This window comes from Mus caroli, chromosome 18 (assembly GCF_900094665.2).
Source record: "Mus caroli chromosome 18, CAROLI_EIJ_v1.1, whole genome shotgun sequence".
Lineage (NCBI taxonomy): Eukaryota > Metazoa > Chordata > Mammalia > Rodentia > Muridae > Mus > Mus caroli.
This window is the reverse complement of record NC_034587.1, coordinates 14,020,321-14,034,775: the sequence shown is the minus strand read 5'-3', so window position 1 is coordinate 14,034,775 and position 14,455 is coordinate 14,020,321.

Below are 14,455 nucleotides of genomic sequence, written 5' to 3'. Positions count from 1 at the left end.
ACCTACCCAAATATTTGATTTCTTTTCATCTGGTTTTGTTCTGGATCTCTCTGGTCTCATGGCAAATCTTCCTGGTCTTTCCACATGGTTTGTCCATGTCTTCTTCTTCTCCTGTGGTCCTTCCCTACTCTCTGGACTCCACTGGAATTTTCTGAATGGAATTGGAAGTTCCATCCTATTTCTTTTGCCCAGCTAATTGGCTTATCAGCTCTTTTATGAACCAAGCAGAGGTAATGAAAAACATTATTTTTCATTGAGAACAGAAACACTTGACCCTTCTATCTTTTGAACTATAATCAGATGTCTTAGCATATAAATCAGAACCTGATACACATCACACAAATTCGTCCTTCAACAAATGCCCATACCTTGGGTTCTTCAGGCACCCAGCATTTATCTGACAGCAAGACCCTACTTATAATTATAAAATCCACTTACAGATTTTCCAATTTCTCTGAGCATTTATCACATTTGGAAAAATAGTTTACCTTTAAAATTGCTATTCATTTGTATCATGAAAACAGAATAAACAACTTGAGAAAAGTAAGAAATTTACAAAACGAAATCAAAAATTTAAAATACTAAATAATTGTGAAAGAAGTGATGATAAGGTAAGATATAATTATTGGTAAGAGATGCTTACCAGAATGATGAAGTTTTAGGCCACCCAATTTCTAATGATTTTTCAGGTTGATTAGCTGCCTGGGCAGAAAGGCTCAACTGGGAGACAAAGCAAAATATTTAATTTTTGAAAACTGGGATATTAAATCTGACTCTTAAGAAAGACATAGAGACCATGCTGAGTTTTGGTGTGGTGGGGTCACTTTAAGAGTTCAATTGACTAAGATCAGGGAAAATCTCTTTAGGTCTTGCCACAATTAAGAAACAAAAGCACAGGAGAATGGGTATGCCAGGACACAAACCAGCAGCATCTCCACTAACAATTTCTCCAACACTGAAGCTGCCTAAGGCATGAAGCTGAACAGTGAAGGATGAACTTGTATGGTTATGAAGGAAGTCTCCTGGTGTCAGTTAATGATGAAGAAAGTAAATAGACTGAAAAGGACTTCAATTATAAATCAGGGACAAAAATTTAAATTGAGAATTTCAACCATCACCAACTATTGCCAACTTTGAAAGCCTTACCAATCCCACTTGCCTAAGCACAAAATGAAGAGAGTGTGTTAGTGTCTGGCAAAAGCTTATCAAGAACAACCTAAAAGATGTAAGTATTTATCATGACTCACAGATTGAACTCTCAACCAATCTTGGCAGAGAAAACATGGTGACAGGTGTGTTAAACAAGAGCTCACTCTGCGTTGTCCAGAAACAGACAGAGAAACGCTAGTGTTCAGATATTTGTTTCTTTTTTATTTACTCTGAAACCCCACACTATGAGATGGTGTTACCCACTTTTAGGATGGGTCTTCCCTACTCAATGAAACCTTTATGGACACACCCTCCTAGGCACAATCACGGGTGTGTTTAGATTGGAATTCTAAATCCAGGCAATTTAGCAATAAAGATTAATTATCACAGAGCTATATCTTCTTGAGCAGAAGTCAATGACATCTGAGCCTTCTAAGATTCTTCTAGAGACAATGTGTTGCAGTGTTGTATAATAGAGAAAGGAAGGAAGGAAAGAAGGAAGGAAGGAAGGAAGGAAGGAAGGAAGGAAGGAAGGAAGGAAGGAAGGAAGGAAAGAAGGAATATAATTCATGACAGGAGACCAAACATACTAGAAGCAGATCATATGACTGAGAAAGTAACACAATTACAATGTGTCTAATCGCTTGGATATGTTCTGAAATGTACCTAGTTAGCGACTGCCTCATTGTGACATTACAGCCTTCAGTTGATGGCCGAGTCCTCACTAGAATCTTTGAGACGACCATTATATATGTGGTCTGTCATTAATGAAGTCTTGTTAGATGCTGCATAATTTGCAGTTAACAAAGAATTAAATCACTATGATTGATGTGTTCCAAAAAAGCTGAGAAGATGAATAACACAGGAACAAGAATCGATAGATTCGTTATGAAACTCATTTGTCGGGGCTGGACTTGTTAAAGAGAAGAGGAGTACAGGGTAGCAGGCTGGGGGCACGCTCCTGACTAAAATACTTTTCTTTCCCATTGGCCTTCCCAAATGCTTTCTGCACAGTAATGCCACAGCTGAATTCTATTAAAATCTGCACTACCTCTTAGAATAACATAAATCAGACTCAAATGAACTACATTCCCTCCTCAGAGCTGAGCAATGGGAAATCCCTAAACGGCCTCTCATCAACTTTTTTTTTTTTTTTTTTTTTTTTTTTTATTTATGATAGCCAGGTCCCATGTCTGATATATGCCTGGGATGCTTTTAAAACATTTTTTTTTCATTTTGCAATTACCTTCCTCTCAATGAAATTTAATTTAATACAATTGAAAGTCAAATTGCATTTTACACACTGTCTCATTTTCAATAGTGAGAAACTAGGTTTCAGCAAGCATTGAATTCTTCCAGTCACAAGCAGGAGGTGCTTAAGTTTTCTTGGGTAATATGGTGCACACACACTCTAGCCTTTCTTCTTTTTGAGCATCATGTAGTCTGTAAATTTTTGGGGGGGTATTAGCATTTGGACTAATATCCACTTATCAATGTGTGCATATCATGTGTGTTCTTTCGTGACTGGGTTACCTCACTCAGGATGTTTTCAAGTTCCATTCATTTGGCTGCAGATTTCATGAAGTCATTGTTTTTAATAGCTGAGTAGTACTCCATCCTGTAAATATACCACATTTTCTGTATCCATTCCTCTGTTGAGGCATATCTGGGTTCTTTCCAGCTTCTCGAAGTTGGAAACTGAAAGGATCGAAACTCTATTTCAAAGAAGGGAAAAACAAAAACAAAAACAAAACAAATTTCTTCTTAGGTCCATAAATTCTGCCCACAAATTGGGCATTTGACTGAGAGAACAGAATCATTTGTTTCTTATACTTAGAAAAATATACTTCAGAAAAAGGTGACCCTAAATGTCATTGGGTAATTATACATGACTGTGAGTTACACATTTGCCCTCTAAATGAGAGAGGGGGATGTTGACATTCAGACTCATCGTTATAATGCCTGAATCTTGTCTTTGATTCTTCTAGTTTAACTCCTTCAAAGCTCTTCTAACTTTCACAAGACTAAATATGAAACCACTGTCCTCAATACTCAGAAACGATCATCACCTGACTACACTCTTCCTTAGGCATCAATGTTTTTTATCCTAATAGACAAAACATCTAGTTTTTGCTTCAAATGCACCAGGACAAACTGCTGCTTCCAGAAAAATGTTGTCAAATGTTACTCTGTGCCACATATAACTTTTATATTTGTCTCTCAAAGGTGAGCTTCATCTCTAAATTCGTCTAGGAATCATCCCACCCCGTTATATCCAATTTTGCACCCACTGAAATAGAGCCCAGAATAACATAATCTATTTCACAGTTTGACCTGTTGGGTTTCATGTCTATATCTTTTCTAACTTAGAGCTGCATTTTATTTGAATTATCTCTGCTCTGCAGAGTTAACTCTTATGCATGAATAGTTTCATAGATGTTTTTTAAAAATGAACAAATAAGAAAGGGACTACCATTGTGCCTAAAACTCTGCATATGTGAAAATGGATCGCTATCTCTTCATAGAGTTCACTAGAATAGCAATCTAAAGGCATCTGAATCTTTTCATTTTTGCTCAAATCCCTCAGACACTGAATATGAACGTAGTGCTTTCCAAAGCATTGACTCATTGGTGAAAAGAAATTGCCATGAATTCGAACCTCTTTTCTCATCTATTTTATTATATTGATGAGATGTAATTTCCTACCTTCTGAAGAGTCTGGGGCTAAACAGACTTGTAAAGGGGGATATAGCTCAGGTAGTTGAGTGATTGTGAGTAATTCTGCTTGAAGCACTGGGTTTCATCTCCAAGAGCCACATAAACAGAGAGTGAAGTAGCATACAACTGAATACTCAGTGCTGGGAAAGTGGAGACAGGAGATCAAAGTTCAGTGATCGTCTCATTCTGTACTGCAGAGCAAGAAAGGGATCCAATTAATAACAACCACTGAGGGGAATAAAAGAAAGGAAAATTTAAAACAATGATGTGGGGCAGCAAAGTAAACAGTATCAGAGACAAATTGGAGTTTGATGGGTTAATGGCCTGGTGACCCTCATTTCCTCACACAGAAATCTGAACCTCAGAGAACCTCAGAGGAACAGAAGGGTTTCAAATAATTGTAGCCATATAAGCCTTTCTTGAATAGTCTGAGAATGTGGCTACCAGATCAGCCAATTCAGGTGACATTTTAAGCCTCGGGCCAGCGAAAGACACTGTCTCAAAGAAACAAGGCTGACAGCATCCTGTAGAATGACTCTTAAGGTTGACTTTTGGTGTTTACACATATGAGAAATACCCCAAACATATACGCCTATGCCTATACATACAAGGGAACCTAGTCAAAGCTGTGGGCCAAGATACTTCTCAGTATATCTGAATTCCTGCTGCAGAGCTATTTTTAGTAGAGTTACAAGACTTTGATCAATTTAATGTATTTCCTTAAAAATCTTAATAAATAAGCATTGGTTGACATCACACTATTTCCCAGTGTATTTACTTCTTTCATTTTCCTATCTTTTTATTCACTTAATTTTACATTTTTACATGTGCATGCCTGTGTATCATAGACATACACACACACACACACACACACACACACACACAGAGAGATAGAGAGAGAGAGACACATACACACAGGAACCCATATTGCCAATAATTCTATTTAAAATGTTCAAAGTATTACTTGGGGTAGTGAACATTAAAGTACAGGTTGGTTTTATTTTATGATTCTCAGGTTGGTAAAGCTTACTTCACAATAGTTTTTACACTATTTTTCCTATTGACACATTTAGATTGTGAATTAAGTGTATTTGTATTTTCCCTGTTGCTTTTGTGGAGTAAAGAGGTCTTGTTCCTCTAAGGTAATGCTATTCTAAAAGTATGCAAAATCATTGACACCTATCTCTTGATCAAACAAAAATGCAAAGTAGTTACTTAAAAGTTGTATTTTTTTTATTCACAAGAAATAATTTCAACATTTTTTCCATGCAAGGAATGTATCAATAGAGTTTATCTGTGACTTTTAATTAGCACACGAGTCAGCATGCCAAAGTTGATGGGAAAGGTATCTCAAAGACCCCACACTGACAAAAACCCCTCACAGACAATAAGCTATAGACAATAAACGGATGTTGAGAGAAGGAAAAACACTTCTCTCCAGGAAGGGGTCCCCTTATGTGTTGTCTAATTCCAAGTGGCCAACCCTAAACATATGCATACATTTGAAACACTAACTGATTACATTATGTTGTATATGTGTGTATTATGTATGTATGTGTTTATGTATGTGTATATGCATATATAAAACAGTATTCAGGAAAAAAAAGGTTATGAATCTGAGAGGATCTGTGAAGGACATGGGAAGAGAGAAAGAAGAAAGGAATATATAGAAAACAATACATCTTTTATTAGTTTTTTTTTTCTGCAAGATTGTTAGTAAACTAACACTTGAGTGGTTGGTTTCTTCTGTTCATTTTAACGTGATGTTCATGCTATTCCCAGTTAAATGCATCCCTATTTATTATTGACTATACTAGGATGTAATACTATTCTAAAAATCATGTATGGTGAAGACAAAGAATTTTCAAATAGATTGAGCATCTAAAGATGGTTACCCTTGAAAATAGAACACATTTTTTGTGCTACTTCAAAAATCATTGTGTATAAAACATCTTGAAAAACGATATTGTGATAATGCACTCTTATGCTGCGTTTGTATGACATCTGCATCATCATCACATTGAGCATGGAAACAGTCGCAGAGAATCAGGTTTGTTCTCAATGAGCACATGACAACCACTCTGACCCTAGAATCTGGAACTCACCTTGGCGAGCCACTCAGTCCACTGCTGGATTGGTATCAGTTACTTGGTTGACATCCATTTGTTTCCTTCTCTGCTGCATCCATAGCAACATCAGGGCACTTAGTTTTATCTTAATAATCTAAACCTCTGCCTTGTCTCTTACAATCTTGACCTTTGCTCAACTAACCATAGCAACTTATCAAATTCTGCTTGGCTGTCCCCTTATTGCCTCATGGTATAAATTAAAAGGACACTATTCTGTAACCCATTGAATCAAGAGATTTTAAGGCTCAAAATGTCAAATAAGTTTGAAATAAGGCTACTTAAGTTTGAGTAATGAAAGTTCACCAAGCTACAAATTTAATATAAGCCAAAATTTTATAATTAGGTAACTGATTTACTATGAAAATTGATAGCTTCAAATTACATAGACAAAAAGATTATGTTTGAGTCTTTTACAAGAATGAACCAAAATTGTTACTGCTATAGATATTTCAGTATTTAATACACTTTCCCAGAAAGAAATGCTTCAATTTGAATGTAATTAATTCCTATGGTTTTGTTTTCTTAAAGAATCATTTTTCTATGATTTTATTTCAATTAATATTTTACAAATTACCCATTTGTAGTTGTATAGTGCTTGTTAAAGAAATGTGTTATATATGAGAGCTGAAAATTGCTTGTTTTGCTAGTGGCAATATGTACAAACTTGCAGAGGTGTTATAAATTGGGGCTTATACTTTTTACTTTACTTTGGCTTCATGTTATATATTTTAATTTAAAATTTATAAGAATATCTATATTTAAAGTAATTGATAAAGAAAAAATCCAAAAAATCCATTTTAGTTTATTATATTTTATTAGGTAAGATAATTTTTAAATTTAATGATATTTGATAATATTATTTTCCTCCTATACATTCACTCAGATATTTCTGTGTCTACCCATATAACATTAAGTTTTTTCTCAAAAAATGAATAAAACCCAATTCAGTAATAAAGCTGAACAAAACAAAGAAAACAAAATAAAACCATGACCAAAAAAACAACAACAACAATAAAATCCACCAGACTGTAACCAACTAAAATCACATGCATGCACAAAAACTGTGTGTTTATTATATATTACACTGCTCCTGAACACGAAATCTGCCCTGGAATGGTTGATATACATAGTACCACTCTGATGGAGAAATCTGGTTTTCCATCTCCCAACAGGCATACGTGAGAGTTCAGCGATTAACGTTTACCCTGGTGGTTATGTTTACATTCATTCATTCATTCATTCATTTGTTCATTTATTTTTAAAAAAACATAATGAAATAAAATATAATAAGATGAAACAAAACTATCATATCAAAATTGGATAAGACAAGCCCATAAAAGAAAAAGAGCTCAAAAGAAGGAATAAGAATAGAAAGCCACTTGTGCACTGATTCAGGAATCTGAAGGAAAAAACAACAACAATCACACATTAAAGTGGAAGTCATAATATCCATGACTTCCCATGCAGGTCACGCAAATGCTGCCCGAGTCTCTCTGAGTTCATATGAGTACTGCTTATGTTGATTATAGTCATTGTTTTCTAGGTCTTCTCTATCTCCTCTAGCCCTTGCACCTTCTTCTCTTCCTTTGCGGACCCCTACCTCTGGGGGAAGGGATTTAAAGGTAATATTTTTTCTTGATATTGAGTTTCTTGATTTCTTTATATATACATTTGATATTAGCCCTCTATCACATATGGAGTTGGTAAACATCTTTTTTGATTTGGTAAGTTAACTGCTTTGTCCAAACAATGGTGTCCTTTCCCATGTACACGCTTCACAGTTTTGTCAGATCCCATGTATTAATTATTTATTTTAGTACCTATACTAATAGTGTTCTGTTTGGAAAGTTCTTTTCTGTGGCAATGAGTTCAAGGCTATTGCCCATTTTCTTTTCTCTCAAGTTGAGTGTAACTTTTTTTTTTTAATAAATTGAAGTCTCTAATCTGTTTGGAGCTGAGTTTTATACAGTGTGAAAAGGAAGACTCTATTTGGATTGATCTCCATGGAGCCGTCCAGTTTGACCAGTTTCATTTGTTGAAGATGCTTAAGTTTTTTTTTTTTTTCCCACTGAGTTTCCCGGACTCTTTATTGCAAAACCAGGGGTTTATTGATGTGTAGACTTATTTGTGGGTCTTCACTTAGATTCCATTGATCAATATGATTGTTTTGTGCCAATACCATGTTGTTTTTATTGGTATAGTTTTGCTGTTTAATTTGAAATCTTTGATAGTATTACTTCTGGCAGTGCTTTTGTTATTCAGGATTGTTTTAGCTATCCTGGCTTTCTCTCTCTCTCTCTCTCTCTCTCTCTCTCTCTGTCTTTCTCTGTCTCTCTCTCCCTCCCTCCCCCTCCCTCTCCCTCTCTCACTCTCCCTTTCCCTCTTCCTCTCTCTCTCTCTCTCTCTCTCTCTCTCTCTCTATCTCTCGCGTGCACGCGTGCGTGCGTGTGTGCGTTTGTGCGTCCGTGTGTGTGTGTGTGTGTGTGTGTGTGTGTGTGTGTGTGTTTCCACATGAAGCTTAAATTGTCCTTTGGATAATTGGAAAAAAATTATGTTGGTATTTTGGTGGGAATTGCATTGAATCTGTTGATGGTTATTGGTAAGATGTCCTTTTTCATTGTGTTAGTTCTATAGATCTATAGGCATGAGACATCTTTTCGTCTCTTCATTTCTTCTTCAATTTATTTCTTCAATTACTTGAAGTTTTTACCATACATATCTTTTACTTTGATGTTATTATGAAAGGTGGTGTTTCTCAGATTTACTGATGCTTTTGTATAGAAAGGTTACTGAGTTTTGTGAGTTGTTTTGTATGCAGCTATTTTGCTGAAAATATTTATTAGCTGTAAGAGTTTCCTCGTGAATTTTCGAGATCATTTATGAATACTATCATATCATCTGCAAATAAAGGTACTTCAATTTCTTCTTTGCCAGTGTGTATTCCTTTCATCTCTTTCCATCTTAATTGCTGTAGCTAAAACATCAATTAACATTCAGTATAACATTAAATAAATATGAAGAAAAAACATCTTTATCTTTCCTGATTTTAGTAAATGTTTTTGCATTTTTCTTCAATTAAGTTGGTATTGTTTATAGACTTGCTGTAAATTGCTTTATTATGTTGAGGTATGTCCTTTGTAACTGTAATATCTCCAGGATTTTTAACCAATCAACATCTGATATGACTTAAGACCAACTCCATTAGGTAGAAACCATACCCAACACTACTTGAGTAATCAAAAACCTGAGACTAATTATCTTACATCAAACTCCAATATTGAAATTCCTTTTGAGTGTCTGCCACATTCATGCATTAAATGTACTCTAAGGCAGAGAGTCTTGTGTGATTCCTCCTAATTTTAAGATACATTTTTCTCTTCCCATTCAAGGATACCCACCTAGTATGTCCTAGATCCTAATAATTGACTCGAACAGTTTATTTGTGATCTTTAAATGATAGCAGAAATGATCCCTGCTTATTAGCCACTAGTATAATACTTCCACCTACCATATTTAGTGATTTGTGTGTCCTGCAAATGCTACAATTATCAGATGGCAGTTTCTTGTCCTGTGAGGACTGAAGGTAAAAATAAGTCTACATATAAAGAGGGCTATATGTGACTGAATGTAGGTAGTTTCCAGAATTTGCATTACCCTCTCATTAAATAAGTGGACTTTCTTGTTTCATTTTGTATTGCTTTGCTTGGCTTTTCTGAAGTTCCTCTTCCATGGAAGCAAGAGTACAGTTTCACTTTGTTCTCTTTGTGGGTTACATAGTACCTACATGCTACATTTAATTGCTTCATACCTACAGTGTTTTTATCCTAGTGCAACTCCTTCCTATTAGATCACCAGATACTTAACATGAAATATTTATCAGAGACAGGATTCTTCATGAAAGGGATGCATAAAATAATACATGGAGACTAATAGTAGGACATTGATTCTCTGCCCCATATAAAGACAGGCCACAAATTAAGTAATAAAACAAACCTTGCTTGTGACATTTCATTTCTGTGGAGCTGAAGTTAGCAATGCATAAACCGTGGGAAGATGCATGAATCTTACAAATTAGATATGAAGCCATATGCTGCCAGCTTGATTTTTATTGCTACTCTCCCATACCTGTTATAAAATTGGTATTATCAATAAATTAAGTTAAAAAGCAACAAAAAGAATTAGCTACAACTTGCAGCTTGGCACTAAGCAACTTCTTATTATTTTTCTTTTGCTGTATTACTTCTTAGCTTTGTTGCAGTCTGAAGCTAAGACTTTCATCTCTTTATATAATGAAGGCATATAGTCCCTCATGAAAGTTGCCACTGTGTAACCACTGTTTCTCTTTATTCTTTGACCCTGGAGGATCCAAATCCCAAGGAAAATATGGAAGAGATCTTCAAATAACTTTTGAACTTGAATACTGCTTAAACTTGCACATACAAGGAAATTGTTTTTCCCAAATATGTGAATGTAAAGGTTGAAATGGGTAGGCTTACACACACATAAACACATATTACATTTTTATATATCTAACTCATTATAACACAAAACAGTTTACATAGCCTTTGCCATGTGAAACATTTCTTTATGAAAATCTCTTTAAACAACAAAAAAGATTCTTAAGCTAAGAGTTAAGTGGAAGAGCACGACAATTCTGAGTTTTAAAATGATCTGAATGCAGATGTCAGATCTGTTCCCATGACAGGAGTGGGACCTTAGGAAAATCCCTTAGCACCCCCAAGCATCATGTTTTGTTTCATTTAAAAGAAAATAAAAATGTTCTAGCATGATTGGGGTATTACATTAATTGAATAAAAACATACAAGATACTTTGAACTCTTGCTATTATAATAAATGTAAACATTTTAGCAACTTAACAACATATAGTTTATTAGTGCACATATGTATTATTAATCTCAAAGTCTAAAGATAGAAGGTTGAGCAAGGCATGCACATTTCTTATAGGGGTTTAGGACATACACCCTGGTGTGTACTGGTATTGGTGATTCTAGAATGCAGACACCTGCCTGGGACTGATAAGGGAAAGAGAACATTTACTTTCCTTTCACAGGAAGAAATCATTTCATTTAACTAAGTCTAAATATCTTTATAAATGTTCCAGACAGAACAAGTGAGTAGAAGACGGTTATAAATATAGACTGCCTTATAAAGGAACTTATCTTGTTTAGTGACCTGCAAATTTAGTTCAGTTGTTCCTCCACATACTGTAACCAATGGTCCAACTAAATAGGGACTAAAATATTTGAAATTCCATCTGTGTTGAACATATATACAAGCTTTCATTTTCCTTTCCTCCTTACCTAAAAAGTACACTAAACCATAAGTTATATAGAATGTTCATTGTGGCTGGCATTGTAAATAGTGCAGAGATACAATTATTTTCCATAAAAATACTTTCCCATTTTACATGGAGGAATTGAACACCATTGTAGTTGCTAACTTCAGAGTCTTGGGATGTGATCCCCACTGAAAATTAGGAATTACTCTTGTAGGGATGTAATTTAAAATATGTGGCAAATTTCTTGTCAGTATTGTCAAATAGTAGGGAAAGATCAAATTATTAAGAAAACAATGATCATCAAATAAAATAATTGACCTCACTTAAGCTCTAAGAACTCTTTTAAGACTTACAAAAAAAATCCATTGCCACCACTGTGAGTAGATCATGGGTTGCTTTGTGTGTTCTCCTCTCTTCTCACTCTCTCTCTCTCTCTCTCCTCTTTCCTCTCTCTCTCTCTCTCTCTCTCGCTCTCTCTCTGTCTCTCTCTCTCTGTGTATTTGTGTATGTATTATGTATGTATGTACATATGTATTAATGTGTGTATGTGTGCTCTTCCTATGATAAAGGTGTACATGTACAATTTTGTGAAGTGCATAGCACATGACTTTCTATAAGAATGCCTTAAGAGAACATGAGCATATTTAGATTATCTCAGTGACAAGGTGAAACTTTCAGTTCTGTATCGAAAAGGATCACCTCCCTTGCTTAATTTAATTTTATAAGTAGGATGAAAGACAAGAAATTAGAATAAAAGAGCTAGAAAAGAAAGAAGAAAAAGGGAGTCTAGAAGCAAAGAGAGAAAGAGAGAACAGAGACCATCATAGCGAGCTTTTAAAGTTAATAAAAGTAAAAAGGGCAAATGGAATTCTTAGAACAAGATCTTAGGTACAGATGAAATAAAATGAAAAATTATATGCAAATTTGTGCTGATCTAGCCTTGAGTTCAATTATTACAATGTGGAAAGATGGTTTCAAAGAAATAATTCTTCAGGAAAATCAATCTTTTAATTTCTTATCTCTATTAATAAGAAAAATGTCTTGATGTGTGTATGTAGAATAGGAAGCCCACTACCTCTAACTCTCTGCCTGACATATTTGTGTAGAAACTACCACACAGTCACTTAATAGCCAATGTTGACAGTTTTACTACTTCTAAAATACAGCCAGACTGGTTAAAAAGTTGTCTAATTCCATGTGTATTGACCCCATTCAAAAAATGACATCTAGCACATTAAGCTGCAGTTTCTTTATTAAGTTCTCCTGCTTCTTGTCAAACCTTTTGTCCTGCTCCCGTTCACTTCCTCTATCAGTTGCCTCTTCAAGTGACTCTGCGTAAACCTTAGCAGGATATGTCAAAACAGAAGCAGTGAAGAGCAACTGCACACTGCTTCCAAGAGGACTCATCTGACACAGCTAATCAGGAGTCATCGCACCACAGACTGAACGATTTAAACCAGTCACTGAGCAGAGAAGAAATATTGTGCTAAAATGCCATCTAAAAATTATAGTCTCAGGCTGATAGTTTGTAAGACAAGGTTGAGTATTTTTTTTTCCAAATCAAAGCTCTATAACACTTAGCTTACAAATTGTTATTGTAACTATTGATGGTGCATATGAAAACCTTCTGTAGGAATCAAATCAATGGACCTAACATAGCTGTACTAATCTAGCTATATGTCTAGGCGATTGAAAGAATACAAGCAGTAACCATGGCGACAACAAAGTGATGAAAAAAAAATCTGTGAAAACATAGAAATGTGTCTGGGGGTTCATTCTCTTATATGTCTCCCCAAATCCATGTAATACAAACATAGTATCAACATGTTGAATGAAGGAAATAGAAGAGCCTATTTTCAGACCCTTCTCTGCATGTCTGGTTCTGTAGACATGTCCTGGGACCCAATTCCACCAAGTCCTTTGTCAGTGTCAATGGAGCCCTTGCTGATACTCTTCTTATCTAGTTATCATAAACATTTGTCCTATTATTAAGAAGCATTATCACATTTTTATAATAATGGTGATTCTCATATTCTCAATAACAAAATAAACTTTAAATGGGAAAACTCAAATATGTAGAGATATTATTTTTGGTCTGTTTAATACTTCTTGGCATTTGCTTGTTATTTTGACTTTAAGTTCAGAAGGTCAGCTCTCCCTGGGAAACTTCTAATTTCTCCTGGGAAGAATGTTTGAAATGTGCATGTTTGTCACTAGAAAGGAAGGGAGAGGTCTGGGTTTGTTGATCTGAAACATCCTACTTACTTCAAGTGAGATAATTAGGAGAGCAGCAACACTAATTGTACAAACATGGAGAGAATATATTTATTTTAAGACAGGATGTACTTTTAAAGTTAAAGTCTCATCCAAATTTTTTTCTAAGTATGACCATTATCAACATTTTAACAAAGTTAAATAAATTTGTGCGAAAAGTTCTGTCAAATAAACATTGATTAGGGCTGTGCATTTAATAGCTTTAAAAAGATTAATAAAATATACATACAATGGAAACAAAATAACAACTACTTATAATTCTGAGAATATTTCTGTGGGCTTTGTTTCAATGGGCTTTGAAAGTTTTTCTTACAATTTTGAGTAGGAAATGCTTCTTGCATCCAACACAATATATGCAGTATTCCACATAAACTATGGTAATTCCATGATTTAGACTTGCTTTCGGCCCATTTACCTTAAGCTGTTTGTTCCAGGTAAGTTTAAATATAGGTGATGACATCTGGCATTCTCCTTGCTGAAAATTTCTGGAAAACAAGGCACCAGCTCCTAGTGCGAATAGTCACAACATCCCGTTGTCCTCTGCCACATGTGTTTTAGTTTTTTTTCTTTTTTTTCATATAATATATTTTGATTACAACTTTTTCATCCCTATACTCTTCCCAGATCATACCCACCACCTCACCCACCCAACTCCACACTTTTTCTTTCTTTTTTCAAAACAAACAAACAAACAAACAACCACATGCTGGCAAACAGTAAAACAAGCAAAGTACAAGAACAACAACAACAAAGCAGGAGTCCAAAATGGTGAGACAAGCCTTAATCTATGTACTGAAAAAGCAGAGTCAGATGGATATCTATGTGTTCAAAGCTAGCCTAGTCTACATTTAAGTTCCAGGACAGGCAAAACGATATAATAGACAGA